This window comes from Nothobranchius furzeri, chromosome 8 (assembly GCF_043380555.1).
Source record: "Nothobranchius furzeri strain GRZ-AD chromosome 8, NfurGRZ-RIMD1, whole genome shotgun sequence".
Classification (NCBI taxonomy): domain Eukaryota; kingdom Metazoa; phylum Chordata; class Actinopteri; order Cyprinodontiformes; family Nothobranchiidae; genus Nothobranchius; species Nothobranchius furzeri.
In genome coordinates, this window is record NC_091748.1 from 74201618 (window position 1) to 74219565 (window position 17948).

At 43.8% G+C, this 17948-nt stretch overlaps 1 long non-coding RNA gene across 1 annotated transcript; it reads right to left on the bottom strand.

Moving 5' to 3' along the window:
- Positions 1–236: 236 nt before the first annotated feature.
- Positions 237–1299, bottom strand: LOC129167785 (uncharacterized). Its single transcript, XR_008566128.2, has 2 exons — positions 1212–1299; positions 237–486 (listed from the first exon to the last, which is right to left on the bottom strand). It is a non-coding gene; the product is annotated as an uncharacterized lncRNA (long non-coding RNA).
- Positions 1300–17948: the final 16649 nt, after the last annotated feature.

A 17948-nucleotide genomic window follows, 5' to 3' on the forward strand; every position in this document is an offset into this window, starting at 1 on the left:
AGTTGGACTCCACCAAGGTTGCCTTTTGTCGCTGTACCAGGCTGTCGTGGTGAAGAGAGAGCTGAGTTGGAAGGCAAAGCTCTCGATTAGGGCTGCAACTAACGATTATTTTCATAATCGATTAATCTGTCAATTATTTTTTCGATTAATCGATTAATCGGTTTGTTATTGTTTAGCTATTTAACCTATACAAGTGATGGATGCATTTCAGTTAAGAAAAAAAAAACATAAGAGAATTGTGCAGTTGACTGCAATCTATTTTATTGCACATGAACACAGTCAGCAGTATAAAATGAGCTAAACAGTGCAAAATATCAGTCCAGAATAATTTTTTAGCATTAGCTGGAAGCCTGCTCCTTCCACCATGGATAGTGGCCTCATGTCTTTTACCAGCATGTTTAGAATAGAGTTTGTAAGTGGTATGAATTGCTGGGGGGTGAGTGTCTTGTTCCCCATGTAGTTGTCCATCGTTGCTTGTTTTTTTTTCTGCATAAGAAACACAAATAGACTGAAATAAGTACACATATAAAATAAAGCAGCACACACACTACAACACTAAATCAATATTATATTATTTGAATTAATTAACAATATACAGTGATCATTTATTTTGAGGGTTACGTTCTACAAAATAGCCCGCAACAGGAGATATTCAGAAAAAATTCTAATTTTTTTACTATTAAAAAGCTCTAAGTAAGAAGCTCATGAGGTTTTTACTTTGAGTCGGGAGTGTTTAAATTATCTAGAGAAATGTGAAAAATGTTTATTTTGTGTAATACTGTTGAAACATGATAAAAATGTGTTGTGAGGCGTTTTACAGCGTTAGACGGTAAAACAGCCTTTTAATAGTAAAAAAATGACTTTTTCTGAATTTCTCCTGTATTTAAAAATTGAAAGCGTACAACTATGCAGCGTTATATTCACCTGGACACAGCTCGTCTGTAAATTTTTCACCGCGGAGTTGTCCTTTTTTGAATGAGGAACATAGTTATGGGTTTGTGCCGTTTTTCTCTTAACGAGAACATTCTTATAAACAGACGTGCTGAATTTGGCAAGCGCATGATTCACAACACGGAGGAGATTCACGATGGCATCTAGTCAATCAGAAGTAGAACACCGTAGACTGACGCGGCAAAAAAACATGTTTAACATCCAGTATAACGAACTCAGCTAAAACACTAAGTCCAGCTTGTTTATTTTCTGTTACTTACCGGGCTGGCTCTTCCAAATGACGGCTCACTTGACCGCGGTGCTCTTCCTCTGCTGCATCAGCCCCCACATGTTTTCGTCTCAAATGTTCGCTTAGGGACGCCGTGCTTCCGTGCTATGCTAGATGGTTTTTGCATATTTTACAGGTCACCCGTCTTTTCAAGGCATCTAGAGTAAAGTGCTCCCATACTCGTGAGGTTTTTGTCCGGGGTTTCTCTTCAGTTTTGTCGCTTCTATTTTTCTTCCGTATTTCCTCTTGTTCCGCCATCTCTCACAGCAAGATGAGCGTCAGTAACGTGATACATCATGAAAACCGAGGGCACTCATTGGCTCATTTCTTCTTCTACGGCTCCACTGGTAGATCAGTGGCTCATTACTGCCACACACTGGCGGCAAATTTAACAGCTTGTAACCGATGTCAGATTGTGGTAAAAATAGACTTTATGCGGTAAAATATGATTATTAAACAACTAATCGATGACTAAAAAAGTTGTTAACTATTTTAATAATCGATTATAATCGATTAAATCGATTAGTTGTTTCAGCTCTACTCTCGATTTACCGGTTGATCTACGTTCCTAGTCACGAGCTTTGGGTAGTGACCGAAAGAACGAGATGGCAGATACAAGCAGCCAAAATTTGTTTTCTCCACAGGGTGGCTGAGCTCTCCCTTAGAGATAGGGTGAGAAGCTCAGTCTCCGGGAGGGGCTCGGAGTAGACCTGCTGCTCCTCCACATCAAGAGGAGCCAGTTGAGGTGGCTCGGGCATCTGGTCAGGATGCCTCCTGAACGCCTCACTGGTGAGGTTTTCTGGGCACATCCAGCTGGGAGGAAACCCAAAGAAAGGTCACGCTGGAGGGACTATGTCTCTCAGCTGGCCAGGGAACGCCTTAGGATTCCCTCAGAGGAGCTGGCCCAAGGGGCTGGAGAGAAGGAAGTCTGGGCCTCTCTGCTTATGCTGCTGCCCCATGACCCGAACCCAGACAAGTGGATGAGAATGGATGAATGGGTGGAAGATATAAATGTTATTTTAGGTTCTAGTGTAATTTTTAGATGAATTAATGCACCCAATTACTTAGAATTAAAAAAAAATAATAATTTAGCTTTACCACGTCCTGCTCTACAGTAAATAACTGTATCCTGATCATTCTCTCAGACTGTTCAAGAGTATCTGCATGTTTTGGTGGCTTCTATGGTTGCATTTGTTGTCAAATTAGCCTTCCTACTTTTCTTTTAGAATCCTGCAGCAGAGAATGCAAGTCTCTCTTCATGACCCAAAACCCTACCAATTTATTTTCCCTCGGGATTCAGAACCACCTCAAGAGAACATTTGGCGCCATGCTCACAGATGGGAAATGTTCATTAAACAAACACAAATAAAAAATCCCTGCTGTACCACCTCAGATCCCATGAACCAGTTTCTCCTTCTACGGTAGAAATATGAGATTTTTTAGGACTTTCTTCTGCGTCTTTCACACAGTAATTGAGGGATGCCCCTGAATAAGTCAGGAGCTGTTCCCTCTTCTTCTTTTTTCCGTGCAGCAACTTCCTTTTTTGTAGATTCCCAGCCCAGAAAATAAAAAAAAGAAACACTGCAGTGGTAACATCTGTCTCAGAGGAAGAAAACGTGATGATAAGAGGTCTCGTCCACGTTTCTGGGCATTCCATCCCAGCTAAATTACACGTTGTTGCAGCCCGGTTTCATCACAGTCACTCGTTTTGTCTTCTTTTGACTTGTTTATTCACTTGCCTGTTATATAGTCTTGCACAAACCCATATACATGTGCAGGGGGGCCATGTAGTTTCTTAATGCTTACCCACGGCTTCTCTTTTCGGTCTTCTGAAGACCTTTTTCGTTTTGCAAGGGTACCGAGCTTTCCACTGCTCCTATTTATAGCTAAAGTGTGCACACCAGAGGGAGTATGAGTGTATGCACTTGTTCTTGAGTTTGTGGTTTGGATACTGGTTTGATATTTGAATTAGTGGGTCATTTAAGAGGGAAAATGGAGTAGTGGGATGTAAAGAGGTCAGCCGTCTCATGTAATTCAATCACATTCAGCAGGATTTGGTTAAAGACGACATCCGGCGAGCCATCAGCTCTCACCCTGCAATTATGGTAAATACTGACGCTGTCTCTTGCCCAGTTTGACAAATTAGCACACTGCGGCTGACTGGGGCCTAATAGCCGGGCAGCTATTGTACAAAACAGGCAGTTTTAGTACTACATCAAACTTTGCCCTCTATGAGATGCAGATACAGCTCAGTCTCCTGGACGTCATCCGCCTGCCTGTCCTTATTATCCTCCCAGAATACCGACCTGCAGGTTGCAGCTCATTTGCACAACATTGTTTGCTGCCTTTTTCAACGGCAAAACAGAAAAGGCGCATGTGCTAGATGAAGAGCACAACACACGACACCTAACGGCGTGCATCAGTGATGTGGCAGCAGGAGAGTGAGAAGCCTCTTTTCCTTCTGCCAAGCTTTGATACGAAGCCGGTCTCCCCCCGAACAACAGGCCAGTAAAAGTTCTTAGATGAGGATTAGTGTGAGAGCAAACCGCAACAGGAGCGAGCTCAAACAAACAAACACATTCTGTTGGACACAAAGGCTAATAACACATGCAAATACCCTCACATGCACGGTTACGTCCACACACTAATTCCAGTGCCACACACACACACACACACACACACACACACACACACACACACACACACACACACACACACACACACACACACACACGTATGTGCTTCTCTCTCCACGAGTGCTGAGCGGCGGGCTCACTGAGGCAGAAAGTCATGTTTATGAATGTGCAGGGTTCATGCACTGTGTTTGTTTGGATTGTGAGAAAGGTGAATTGGCCCACCTTTAGGTTTGGGACTCATTCTGCAGCTTTTCTAATAACAGAAAAGGCTCAACATTTTCTCCTCAATTATTGTGAAAAACAGTTCATGCATGATTGACAGAGCCTATTAGAGAGCTCTTTTTTCCAAATCAGAAAGTAATTATAAAGAGAGCCTCTTGGGTGCCCCCCCCCATGTAATCTGGTCACAGTGGCTAGAGATCACCCCCTGATAGGCGCCTGATTGCCGAACTCCCTCCGATACATTGCCCACGAGCTGTCTACCGCTTGCCCCGCTGTCTTCATTAATGAAAGTATCCTACAGTCATTTATGTTTTATAACTACGCTCATTTCCTGTGCAGTAAACCAGCTAACAAGCAACAGGGAGCAGGAAAATAATGTAAATACCTTCTGGAAAATGATAAACCCCGAGGTAACCTAATCATATTTACACAGTGTTTCACAGGAAGGTCCTGTTGGGGTGAAAAGCAATTACTGTAGCCGTATTTGCAGAGTGTAAGAAAGAGGCCTGGTTGACAGAACTTTGATTTGTGTTTTCAGAGAAACGGAGTAATTGACATGCCACCTGAAGTGACCCAGAACCGGGCCGCGCTCTGAAAGGTGGTTTAGTTTAGTTGTTTTTAGCCTCCCGCACAGTGTGACAACAGACTGCTCTCTGAATCTGTTACCCACTGATAATGACCATTTCATTTGTATTTTTAATGAATTTGGGGTATTTAAACACAAGAGGGGTGTCCTCACACACATACACCAACACCAGCCCCCCCCCCCCCCCCCCCCCCCCACACACACACACACACACACACACACACAACATATATACCAAGTAGTGTTTCTATGGTTACATTGTGATTTCTTAGTAAATATTTGGTGAGAGAAACTTTATTGTATTTATCCTAGTGAATCTATAATTAAATGGGTGAACTAGAGTCGTTGATGAGTTCTTGTTGTGTTGAAATTCTAATTCCATCTTTTAGTTCTTTTTAAAACAAAGAAAGGTTTTATTTACCTGCAACGTGCCGCAAACGAAACGTTGCAGGTAAATAAAACCTTTCTGTGTTTTAAAAAGAACCAAAAGATGGGTAAACTAGTAGTAGCACATTCAATGTCAAAGAAAGTAAAAAGTTATTATCAGGAGAGGGAGAATGTTTAAGTGGTTAGCAGCAGTGTGCTAGACGATGGCCTCCTCCATGAGGCCACCACAGCTCAGCAGAACACCACTGTAGCTTCTTCTGGGGAGAAAAACACTTAGAGAGAAAATAAAGTTAACAGCTGAAATTGCAGAAAATAATACAGTTAAAGAGCAGATTGTAGAAGAAAGTAGTCGAGTGTGGAAAGTTGCCAATATGTCCTCCAGCAGTCTAAGCCTATAGCAGCATAACTACAGAGATAACTCTGGATAACCTATCCTTTTTAGATGGAGGCACGTTGGAGGCAGGGCAAGGGAGAGCCGTCTTTACCGACTGTACACTCCACCTCCCTGTACTCCCCCACTTGTCCAGATTTAGGCTAACATCAGATTTTAACCATAGGCCCTATCAAATAAAAATGTTTTAAGCCTAGTCTTAAAAGTAGACAAGGTGTCTGCCTCACGGACTAAAGCTGGGAGCTGGTTCCACAGGAGAGGAGCCTGATAACTAAAAGATTTGCCTCCCATCCTATTTTTAGATATTCTGGGAACCACCAGTAAACCTGCAGTCTGAGAGCGAAGTGCTCGTTTAGGAACATATGGAACAATCAGATCACTGATGTATGATGGAGATTGATTATTAAGAGCTTTATTTATGAGAAGGAGGATCTTAAAATCTATTCTGACTCTAACAGGTGGCCAATGTAGGGAAGCTAGTCAATTAATGACTTCACCACAGAATCTCCTCTCCTCTAGCGTAGCTGCTACTTACCACATGTCCAGATTTATGGTGTTTTTTCCTCCTGAAGGAAGGATTGGAAGTTTGTTGAACTTACAGCCATTTTCCCTCTGTTTGTCTCCGTTTCTGGTTAGAGTCTCTGCTCTTAAGAAAATAGGAAACACATCCAAGTTTTACAAATTGGGCAAAATTTCACACAGTGCTCAGACTATTTCCTGTAAATGTTTCAGTGTCGACCCGGAAAGCAGACGAATAATGTCGTGGTTACCCATTTGGCATGCAGAGTTCAGTAGACAGAAGAGCTGAGGAGCCATGTGATATTAATGCTCGCGTCACGGCGAGGGGAGAGGCCCCAACAATAAACACTGAAATTCTCACAGATACATCAAAGCTGTTGCATAATGAGCTTCTGCATCTTAAAGCCACGACTGCGGCGTAGACTCTGAGCCTCTAATGTGATAGTTCCCATTTCGTAGAGCGTTCAAATCATATTTCATCCCTGAAACGTCCAGCATCCTGTCAGAGAGCAGCTGACTATCAGAGGAGTGTGTTTGCACAGCAGCACACACACACACACACACACACACACACACACACACACACACACACACATAGCATCACCATGCTGATGTTGCACTCAGGGCCGTCGTCTGATACCTAATGCTGTATGAAAATTAAACAAGTTCATAGGTTGTTGTAGCAATTACCAGAGACCTTCTGCTTTTTCCCCTTCTCCTTTTGCAGCGACTCCTGAGAAGCCAAACGGGCTCTAAATGTGCCGGCCCTTCTCCACGCTCGCAGGCCGACGCTAAATTATGTCCCAAGGAAGTCTTTTAACAACAATTTTTTGCCGAGTTTACACCCCGCTGCATAAGAGGCAGCGACATGAATAAGTGGTGCACCACCTGGGTTCTGGGTCATTCTGGTTAATAGGGTGTGATATAGTCGCTGTATGTGGGTGGAGGTGGGGGGAGGGCCAGGTTACTGATTACTCCTCCAAACGATTCAGCCTCTTTCATTATTCCAGTGGAAATGCTCCGAGGAATACAATGCAAATGTCCTCCACACATACAAAAGGCATTCAATTAGGTGTGCTAATGTGGAAGAAGTGAATTTGAATAGTTTTTGTTATGTTAATAAATTGGAATTATCACATTTAACAAACGTTACGTGTTACTACCTGGAGCCAGGACCTGGGATTTCTATTTCAGCCAATTAAAAACACACCTGGCTTTGTTGCTGTCTGACATTTGTCACCTTCAAAAACCATAAAAATCATCTTTAAAGGTGTGGCTCACTCGTTTAATCAGTACATTTGCAGTGAGCCACATCAGGGCTGAGCTTCAGACGGCAGGATTTGGACTTCTCACCTCCGTTTCGCTATCAGCAACACAGCCCTACCACTGACTCCGTTTGCTCTGCGACGTTGATGTTTTATCTCCACAAATGACACAAGCCTGGAGGAGTTCTGCTGTGTGGTGGAGTTGCTAAAACAGTTAGCTTATACTAACATTCTCTGCTGTTTCCTGGACGCGAGTCAAGATGGCGCGTCCGTGAATGTTAGTGACAGTGTGACGTAGATCTGTCAGGATTTTCTAATCCTAGAGTTTCACCGTCTGTTTTCTATCAGAAGTTGATGCAGGAGACAGGTGTAGGCGACTATTTTCATGTTCAGCCTGAATTACAACTACAGTGGTCGATTATAATCAGCAGGATCAATCAAAATGTTTTTTTCAGTGTTCCACACTTTAAACAGCTCAGCCAAATTTGATAAACACAGAGAACTTACTCACATCTGAAGGATTTAAGCATCGTAACAATGCATCCATTTCTCTGCTGAATTACTTTTGACTAAAATCTATATTTTATGAGCATCACTTTGAGTCGTGTGTATTATTTCAATTCATCACAACCCTCTTTCTCTTATACTTACTGTGCTTGAGAAAGGGCTAGCACAGACCAAACAATAACTCATTTTATGTGTTCTTCTCAAAATGATAACAATCAACCATCTTCCTGTGATGCATAAACTCCCAGCTTCTCCTGTGGCTGTGTTTTGGTTTCTACTATTACATTATAGTGACTGCCCACAGCCCAGAATAATACAATCATTTGTCTCGCTCACCAGGAAGTGCGGACGCACCGCTATTCTGCTCCTGTACTTCCTCTTGTTCTTCCTTTAGTTTTTTTTTACTCTCTGCTTCTCCGACTTGAAGTTAGACGACTTCCTCATGCATGAAACTTTGTATTCCTAATCAATTCTCAGCCGCGCCAACACTCAGCTGCAAATCCTCAAAACGTCTCAGCGGGAAGCCGCCTTCGCAGGCTGAAATGTTTGGCAATTCATCACTGTGATTTCCACGTCAAAAACCTGAAATTAACGAGGGTGTAATCTTTTCTTTTTTTTAATTTAAAGTCTTCCTCATGAAGGACTGCCTGTCATATTTTAATTATGTCAAATGTCTCTGCTCTGTGATTATTTTCACACTACGGCCTGAAAAGCCTTTAATTTGTTTTATAAAAAAAAGCGGGAGAAAAAGCTGCAGTTTTCATGATTCTTTGTCTGTTTGATAAAAACTACGTTTTTAATAGCTGTACTAATTGCACGTTTAAGTTTTTGTGCCTAGTTTTTTTAATTCTCAGCTGTAACGCGTCATCACAGCCGTTGCCGAGGTCATCTAAAGCCTGATTCATGCTTCTCCGTCTGTGTCAGTGCGGAGACGCGCAACGTCCTTGCGGGCCTAACGGAGAGCGCCGCAAGGACGGACGGAGTCGAGCTCTCTTTTCTAAACATCCGTCAGTCGAGACGGACAACGCAAGCTTGTGATTGGTCAGGACGCCGCTGTCGTCTACACCGCCGCCATTGCGCCCTCAAAAACATAAAGAGAGCCGAGGATAACTAGCGGCAGACACGGAGAAGCTTGAAGAATACCTCGTGAAAAAACTCTAAAAATATGAACGTTTGATTCCCCCGTGACAGGAGGAGTAAAAAGATGCACAGCAAGCATTTTACTTGTGGACGGAAATGACAGGAAACGTGGGTTTAGAGGTGGCGAGTGCATGAAGAGGTGGAGGAGAATGAGAGACAAATATGTTTGTGTTAAAAAGTCTCATATACAAAAATAAATACACAATATAAACACACTATCTTGTACCGATACATGACAGGATACCACAGAACAGCGCTACGCCCTCTGCTGTCCTGGTGGGGACTTGCTTTGCAACACTCCCCAGGAGACGGAGAAGTTTGAGAGCAAAACGCTTCCGTCAATCCGTGCGTGTCTGTCCCTTGCGGAGCTGACGGAGAAGCATGAACCAGGCTTAACATTGAACTGTTGTCGTCACAAAACCGTGTTTCTGCTATTTTTACTCGATTAAGCACCAAAAGCTAAAAACAACAAACTACAAAGAACACAGCCCCCAACACAGAACATGACAGACGATATTAAATCACTTCTCTGCATTGATTTGCATATTAATCAAAATGCCATTTTTGCAAGGAGCCCTTTGCTTCTCCCTCTTTTAACAAAAGTAACAGAGCAGCACTGACAAAAGACTGAAGTCATCCTCGAGGGCCACCTTCCTCTTCGTTTCAGACGTTTCTCTGCTTCGGTTCTCCTGATTTGAATCAATAAGTGAATAACAGGCTTCTGCAGACCATGAAGACACGAAGAACGGGCAATCCAACCAATGAATCAGCTAAAATAAACAGCTAAAATATGCAGAACAGTGGTTCAAGAGGACCTGGATGTTTAGGTGGGGATGTATTATTCATTTAATTAATAAACTCTTTTTTTTCCCACAGTGACTTACAAAGGATACAGCTACAAAGCAGTCAGTGAACCTAACAGGCATGTTTTTGGTTTGGAAGCCGGAGTTTCCAAGAGCCCATGCATGCACGGGAAGATCCTGCAGACACAGCATAGAAAGTCTGCAGACGGGCTTTAAACCTGCCATCTTCTAGCTGCAAGGCAGCAGTGCTAACATGCAGAAGAGTTGATTTAAAGATATGTTCCAACCCAAAGTAAAATTTAGTCTGTTGCTACATTTCTCAGAGTTAGTTAAGTAGGGAAATTCGATTTGTAACCACCCCAGTCGTTCTCCTGATCTGACAGTACTCTTTTAGCTTTAGCTTAGCATAAAACAATGCAAGTGAATGGCACCAACTAGCCGTGTGTGTGAAAAAGTAAGTAAGTTTAACTAATCTAAATATTTAAGTCCTAAGATTATTTTTGCCGTGAGTCACTTTGGTGTGTTATCATCACTTTAGTCTGATACACAGGATCAGTATGCTAGCACTCTTTCTGAAAATAGCGGTATACTTAAAGCTGGAAGCTGGGGGAGTTTTGGGAGGGGACTTGTTCCGGGACATGCAGGCATCCTCGGGTCTGGACCATCGACATATAAATATTGGACAATGGGTTTCCATAGACTCCAATAACACATTTTTGAAGATAAATGGGAGGTGGCCACCACCACCATTTTGATCGTGTCACAGGTTCCATCAAGCCCAGACAATTCCACAAAAGGGAAGAGAGGTGGAGCTGAGGGTGGGGCTGTAAGGCTGGGATCAACTGACGACACCCGGTCGAACTAGCTGCAAGCTAACCTGAAGCTAACCCAAAGCTAACGCGGCGGTGGGAGCTAAGCTAACGGAGGTAGCAACCTAGCTACAACTGGAGTTAACTGCACAACACCAGAGCTTCTGAGTCAGAGATACGCCGGGCTGACGGCTGGGTAAAACCGGGTGGAACACAGAGGTCTCACCGAGAGCTCCACAAGCCGGCAGCCGCACAGCAGACAAGCGCCGCTGCAATCTGAGATGCACAGAGCTGCCGCTGGGGAGAACTGGGTGGAAAGATTTCCATCCCAGAGTTCCACAAACCGTCAGCCTGCGCAGCAGACAGAAGCCGCGATCAGACAGAGATGCGCCGCGCTGCTGGGAGGGGAGAAACGGGTGGAAAACAGAGGTCTCCCGAGAGGTCCACAAGCCGATAGTCGGAACCCAGCTCCACCAACATGTTATATTTCAACCCATTTTCTAAAGTGCAGCATTATGTTAAATGCACTGGGTTTTACCCTATTACATTTAAATTTCATGGTTAAACAGTACATGTTAAAATCTAAGCTCAGCTCGGCAGTGACCTAAAATACATAAATGTAATTTTACTTACCGAAAAAAAAATGAAGTGGAGACTCCTTGGACGCTCTATTAGTGCAATTAATGCCACAGCAAGTCATTTTGTCCAACAATTGCACAAATAGAATAGAATAGAATAGAATAGAATAGAATAGAATAGAATAGAATAATCCTTTAATAGTCCCACAAGGGGAAATTTGGTTGTGTCAGCAGCAACATCACACATATACAAACAATGCAGGACACAGAACAGAAGCACAGTTATTACATATTTACATCATGGACAATAGTTACCAGAGCAGAGTACAATACAGTTGTTTATATAAGCGCACACATAATGTGTAAGCATAGCAGGATACTGAAGATGTTAAAATAGTTTTAAAAGTTTAAGATGATTAAAAGAGTGCAGATTGTTTATTTTTTACCCGTTCATTAAAAAGTAGACATGTAGCCTTCAATAAATTATTGCATGTATAAGCTGAGAAAAAGTAATGTGTAAGTTATAATTGTAGAAGTTATTACAGCACTGATGCCGACAACTGTTTTTTTTTTGGGAGCAGTTCTGATTGTACAGTCTAACAGCTGCAGGGAGGAAGGACCTTCGGAAACGCTCCTTCATGCATCTAGGATGCAGCAGTCTGTCACTAAAGGAGCTCTGCAGTTCAGCAACATTTACATGCATGGGGTGGGAGACTCTGTCCATCAGAGATGTTATTTTGGCCAGAGACCTTCTGTCTCCCACCACCTGCACTGGGTCTAGGGTGCATCCTAGAACAGAGCTGGCCTTCCTGATGAGTTTATCCAACCTCTTCCTCTCAGCTGCCTATAAACTGCTGCTCCAACATACCACGCTGTAAAAAATGACAGATGCTACCACAGAGTCATAGAAGCTCTTTAAAAGCGCTCCCTGTACCCCAAATGACCTCAGCCGCCTCAGCAGGTAGAGTCTGCTCTGACCCTTCCTATAAAGAGCATCCGTGTTGTGGCTCCAGTCCAGTTTATTATTCAGGTGAACACCCAGGTACCTATAAGAGTCCACTATCTCAATGCCCACTCCCTGGATGTTCACCGGTGTCACTGTGGTGGGTCTGCGTCTCCTGAAATCCACCACCAACTCCTTGGTTTTCCCGGCGTTGATCAGCAGGTGGTTCTGCTGACACCAGTCCACAAAGTCCAGAGTCCCCCGTCTGTACTCTGAGTCATCCTCACCAGTGATGAGGCCAACTATGGCAGAGTCGTCAGAGAACTTCTGTAGGTGGCAGCGTGGGGAGCTGATGGAGAAGTCAGCAGTGTAGAGGGTGAAGAGGAACGGTGCCAGCACAGTTCCCTGTGGGGCCCCCGTACTGCAGACCAGCGTGTCAGAGACACAGCCCTGTGACCTCACATACTGTGGTCGTTCTGTGAGGTAGTCCAGTATCCACTGAGACATGTGGTGGTCCACTCCCGATAACTCCAACTTATTTTTCAGAAGTCGTGGTTGGATGGTGTTGAAAGCACTGGAGAAATCAAAAAACATGATCCTCACAGTGCTTCCAGGCTTCTCCAGGTGAGTCAGAGCTCGGTGCAGAAGGTAGATGATGGCGTCCTCCACCCCAATGCCAGGCTGGTAAGCAAACTGTAGTGGATCTAATGAAGACCTCACCAGGGGACGCAGATGGTTAAGAACCAACCTCTCGAGTGTCTTCATCAGATGCGATGTGAGGGCTACCGGCCTGTAGCTGCTGAGGTCCTTGGGATGGGAGGTCTTTGGTACCGGTACCACACAGGATGTCTTCCACAGCTGTGGTACTTTCCCAAGCGATAGGCTCAGGTTGAACAGGTAACCTAGTATGCCACACAGTTCATCTGCGCAGCACCTCAGGAGCCTGGAGCTGACGCCATCTGGGCCTGCAGCCTTATGCACCTTGATCTTGCGAAGCTCGTTCCTCACTTGAAATGCTGAGATGGAGAGAGTGGGTTTTGGGGGAGGGGTGTGTATAATGGAATCCACAGAAGCCGGGGGTGGGAGTAATGACTGGGAGCTGGGAGGTGTGAAGCTGAGAGGTGTGAATTCCTGAGGTGAAGGACAGGCAGTCCCTGAAGACAAAGGAGATTGCAGCAGGGGGGACGATGCTGTGGGAGGGGTGGGTGGTTGATCAAACCTATTAAAATATTTATTTAGGTCATTCACCCACCCCACGTCTCCCACAGCCTGGGGGGTTGGTTTTTGTCCTGAGATTGTCTTCAGGCTGTTCCAAACCCCTCTGATGTTGTCCTGCTGTAGCTGCTCTTCCATCTTCCTCCTGTAGTTTTCCTTTCCTTGCCTTATCTTCCATTTCAGCTTCTTCTGAACAACTCTCAGCTCCTGTTTGTCCCCCGATCTAAAGACTCTCTTCTTCTCCTTGAGGAGAGCCTTAATTTCAGGATTTATCCATGGCTTGTTGTTGGAAAAACACCGTATCTTTTTGATGGGTACGGTGTTGTCCACGCAGAAGTTCATGTAATCCGTAATGCAGTCTGTGATGCTGTTGAGGTCATCCTCCAGGGGGCTGCAGAGGTTGTCCCACACAGTCGAACGGAAACAGTCCCTCAGGGCCCCTTCAGTCCCTGCCGACCACCTCCTTACTGTGCGTTTCACTACTGGTTCTCTGCGTACTAGAGGTTTATACACAGGCTGGAGATGAACCAGATTATGATCTGAGCCCCCCAGGGGAGGGAGAGGTGATGAGCTGTATGCCTCCTTGGTGTTGGCATACAATAAGTCCAATGTTTTATTGTCTCTGGTGTGGCAGGTAACATACTGGGTGAAAGTGGGGAGAGTGGAGGACAGGGAAATGTGATTAAAGTCCCCAGAGATCAGGAAAAGGGCCTGAGGGTGCTGTGTTTGGAGTCTGCTGGTTACAGTGTGCAGGACCTCACAAGCTGCTTCAGTGCCAGCAGAGGGCGGGACATACACAGCTATCACAATAACATGTGTAAACTCTCGCGGTAGGTAGTACGGTCTCATGCTAACCGCTAGCAGCTCAATGTCCTTACAGCATAGCCTCTCTTTGATAGATAAATGCCCAGAGTTACACCATCTATCGTTCACAAACACAGCCAGACCCCCTCCTCTCTTCTTACCGCTCTCCGTTGTCCTGTCGGCCCGGATCAGATGAAAACCATCCATGTTTATGTGTGAGTCCGGAGTTAGCTCAGTTAGCCACGACTCCGTGAAGCACAACAGGCCGCACTCCCTGTAGCTCCTCTGATGTCGGGTAAGAGCCGCCAGTTCGTCTACTTTATTGGGGAGAGATCTCACATTCCCCATAATAATAGATGGAATCGCTGGCCGGTACCTCCTAACTTTACTGCGACGCCCGATCCCGGCCCGAGTACCGCGTCTCTTCCTCCTCACCTCGCGGGGGATGTTAGCTTGCTCAGCGGTAGGCATAGCAGAGGAGGCTCCGAGGGCTAACAGCTGATCCCTGCTGTAAACAATGGGAGATTGGCCCTCCACGCTCTCTCCAGACAAAGACGCCGTAAAAAATGTGATAAAGAACACAATTGTCCAAAAAATTCTGAGCTCCATTGTGGGGAGCAGCACTCCACAATAGAAAAACAAAACAAAAAACTCAAAAAAAAAAAAACAACAGAGAAACATATAATTAAAAAGGAACTCGGTCCGGTCAGAGCTGCTGATACTGGCTGCCAGCTCGGAGCGGCGCCTGAGAGTTATATATATATAATATCCAAAACAGAATACACAAACACAGAGACTCAAAATCCCGGAACAGTTTCCAGGCCAGACCGAGGCTCTACTGAGGCCTTTCCCCGGAGCTAGCTCTGTGGTCACGTGGGTCTGATGCTTATTAATTATACAGAATTTTAGGCTTTTAATACACTTAAACAGAAGAGTGAGAAAAAATTCACCCCCCTCAGAGTTGTCATGAGTGTAAACTAGATCATTTAAACCAAAAACATGTTTTGGTACCAGGCTGTAAACATGTTTATTTCTGCTGTGAAATAGGTATTTTTAACATGGGAGTCAATGAGGATTTGCTCGCTTCTGACACCAGCCCCCTAGTGGATGAGGGTGGAACTGCAATGTATTTCATTTCCGGGTTTGCCTCAATTTTTCACCTGCATTGTGGGGGCCTGGTCTGGACCTGTCTCAAAGCGGCTACAGTTGACTTGTTATGCATGTAATCAACATTAGAGAACGTCCACTCACAGCGTCTATTTTTTATGGGTTTTTATGGACGTTCCTTTTGTTCCAAGTTCAAATCACTTCGTCATTTTTAGAAAAGAAAAGAAATAAAGGAGTAAATCAAATGTAGAAAATCGTTTTAGTTTCTAGTTTGAATTTATTAAATATTTTGCAGAAAAAACTTTCTCTCAGGAATAATAATCATTGAATAAGAAAACAATCACTTAGCTTCTGCTGTTAAGGAATGAAAACCCATCCAGAGGGAACATACTTCCTGGTACAATTCCTGCTAGAAAAATGGCGCCAACTTGTAATCACAGCTTTTTTTTCTTTTAGTAGCAATTTACTCTTTAGTTACTAAAACATATGCTACAATACTAGACAGTTTTCTTACAAATAATGTTGTCTCTTACAAGGAAACATCAACAAAGCTCTGAGAGAAAACAGCAATTATCCAATTGAAGATAGAAAATGTCTTCACTCAACAGAATGTGTGCAAAAGAGTTTCCAGAAGCACGGCAGGTCTGAGAAAAGACCTAAAAACAATTTAAAAACAAAATAACACAAAGGAGTTGACTTAGAGAGCAACGTTAGACTAAAACATGATGGAAATTGTTTGAAATTTAAATTAGCAATTTTCAGGAATTATGTATTATTTTTTAGAAATCTGTGAAAGTGATAGTCCCTATACACCTTAGTGGGTGTTTCCCACTTTGACCTTGGGGCTTCCAGTTCATACTCTAGACAAACGTTCCTGTGTGGCATATATATATATATATATATATATATATATATATATATATATATATATATATATATATATATATATATATATATATATAATCAATTTATAAATAATCAATTTCTGATTAAATACCACATCTCCAGGTCACATACATACATACTTATATATATATATATATATATATATATATATATACATATGTATACATGTATACGTATATATGTATATGTATATATACACTCAACAAAAATATAAATGCAACACCTTTGTTTCTGCTCCGATTTTTCACGAGATGGACTTAAAGATCTAAAATTCATTCCAGACACACAATATTACCATTTCTCTCAACCATTGTTCACAAATCAGTCTAAATGTGTGATAGTGAGCACCTGTGCTTTGCTGAGATAATCCATCCCACCACACAGGTGTGCCACATCAAGATGCTGATGTGATGTCATGAGTAGTGCACAGGTGTACCTCATACTGCCCACAATAAAAGGCCACCCTGGAATGTGCAGTTTTTTTGCTTTACTGGGGTCTGGGGACTCAGAACCAGTCAGTATCTGGTGTGACCATCATTTGCCTCATGCGGTGCAACACATCTTCTTCGCATAGAGTTTATCAGATTGTCAATTGTGGCCTGTGGAATGTCGGTCCACTCCTCTTCAATGCCCGTGCGAAGTTGTTGGATATTAGTTGGAACTGGTACACACTGTCATATACGCCGGTCAAGCACATCCCAAATATGCTCAACGGGTGACATGTCCGGTGAGTATGCTGGCCATGGAATAACTGGGACATTTTCATCTTCCAAGAATTGTGTACAGATCCTTGCAACGTGGGACCGTGCATTATCTTGCTGAAACATGAGGTGATGTTCTTGGATATACGGCACAACAATGGGCCTCAGGATCTCATCACGGTATCTCTGAGCATTCAAAATGCCATCAATAAAATGCACCTGTGTTCTTCGTCCATAACAGATGCCTGCCCATACTATAACCCCACCACCACCATGGGCCACTCGATCCATAACATTGACATCAGCAAATTGCTCATCCGCACGACGCCACACACGCTGTCTGCCATCTGTCCTGAACAATGTAAACCGAGATTCATCTGTGAAGAGAACACCTCTCCAACGTGCCAGACGCCAACAAATGTGAGCATTTGCCCACTCAAGTCTGTTACGGCGACGAGCTGGGGTCAGGTCAAGACCCCGATGAGGAAGACGAGCATGCAGTTGAGCTTCCCTGAGATGGTTTCTGACAGTTTGTGCAGAAATTGTTTGGTTATGCAAACCAATTGTTTCAGCAGCTGTCTGAGTGGCTGGTCTCAGACGATCTTGGAGGTGAGCCTGCTGGATGTGGAGGTCCTGGGCTGGTGTGGTTACACGTCGTCTGCGGTTGTGAGGCCGGTTGGGTGTACTGCCATATTCTCTGAAACAGCTTTGGAGATGGCTTATGGTGGAGAAATGAACATTCAATGCATGAGCATGCCAATTGCACGCTCCCTCAATGCTTGTGGCATCTGTGGCATTTTGCTGTGAGACAAAACTGGACATTCCAGGGTGGCCTTTTATTGTGGGCAGTCTAAGGCACACCTGTGCACTACTCATTATGTCAGATCAGCATCTTGATGTGGCACACCTGTGAGGTGGGATGGATTATCTCAGAAAAGCACAGGTGCCCACTATCACACATTTAGACTGATTTGTGAACAATGTTTGAGAGAAATGGTAATATTGTGTGTCTGGAATGTATTTTAGATTTTTAAGACCATCTCATGAAAAATCGGAGCAGAAACAAAGGTGTTGCATTTATATTTTTGTTGAGTGTATATATATATATATATATATATATATATATATATATATCCATCCATTGTCTGAACCCGCTTTGTCCACGTAGGGTCGCAGGGGGTGGGGTGGGTGGGTTGCTGGTGACTGTCTC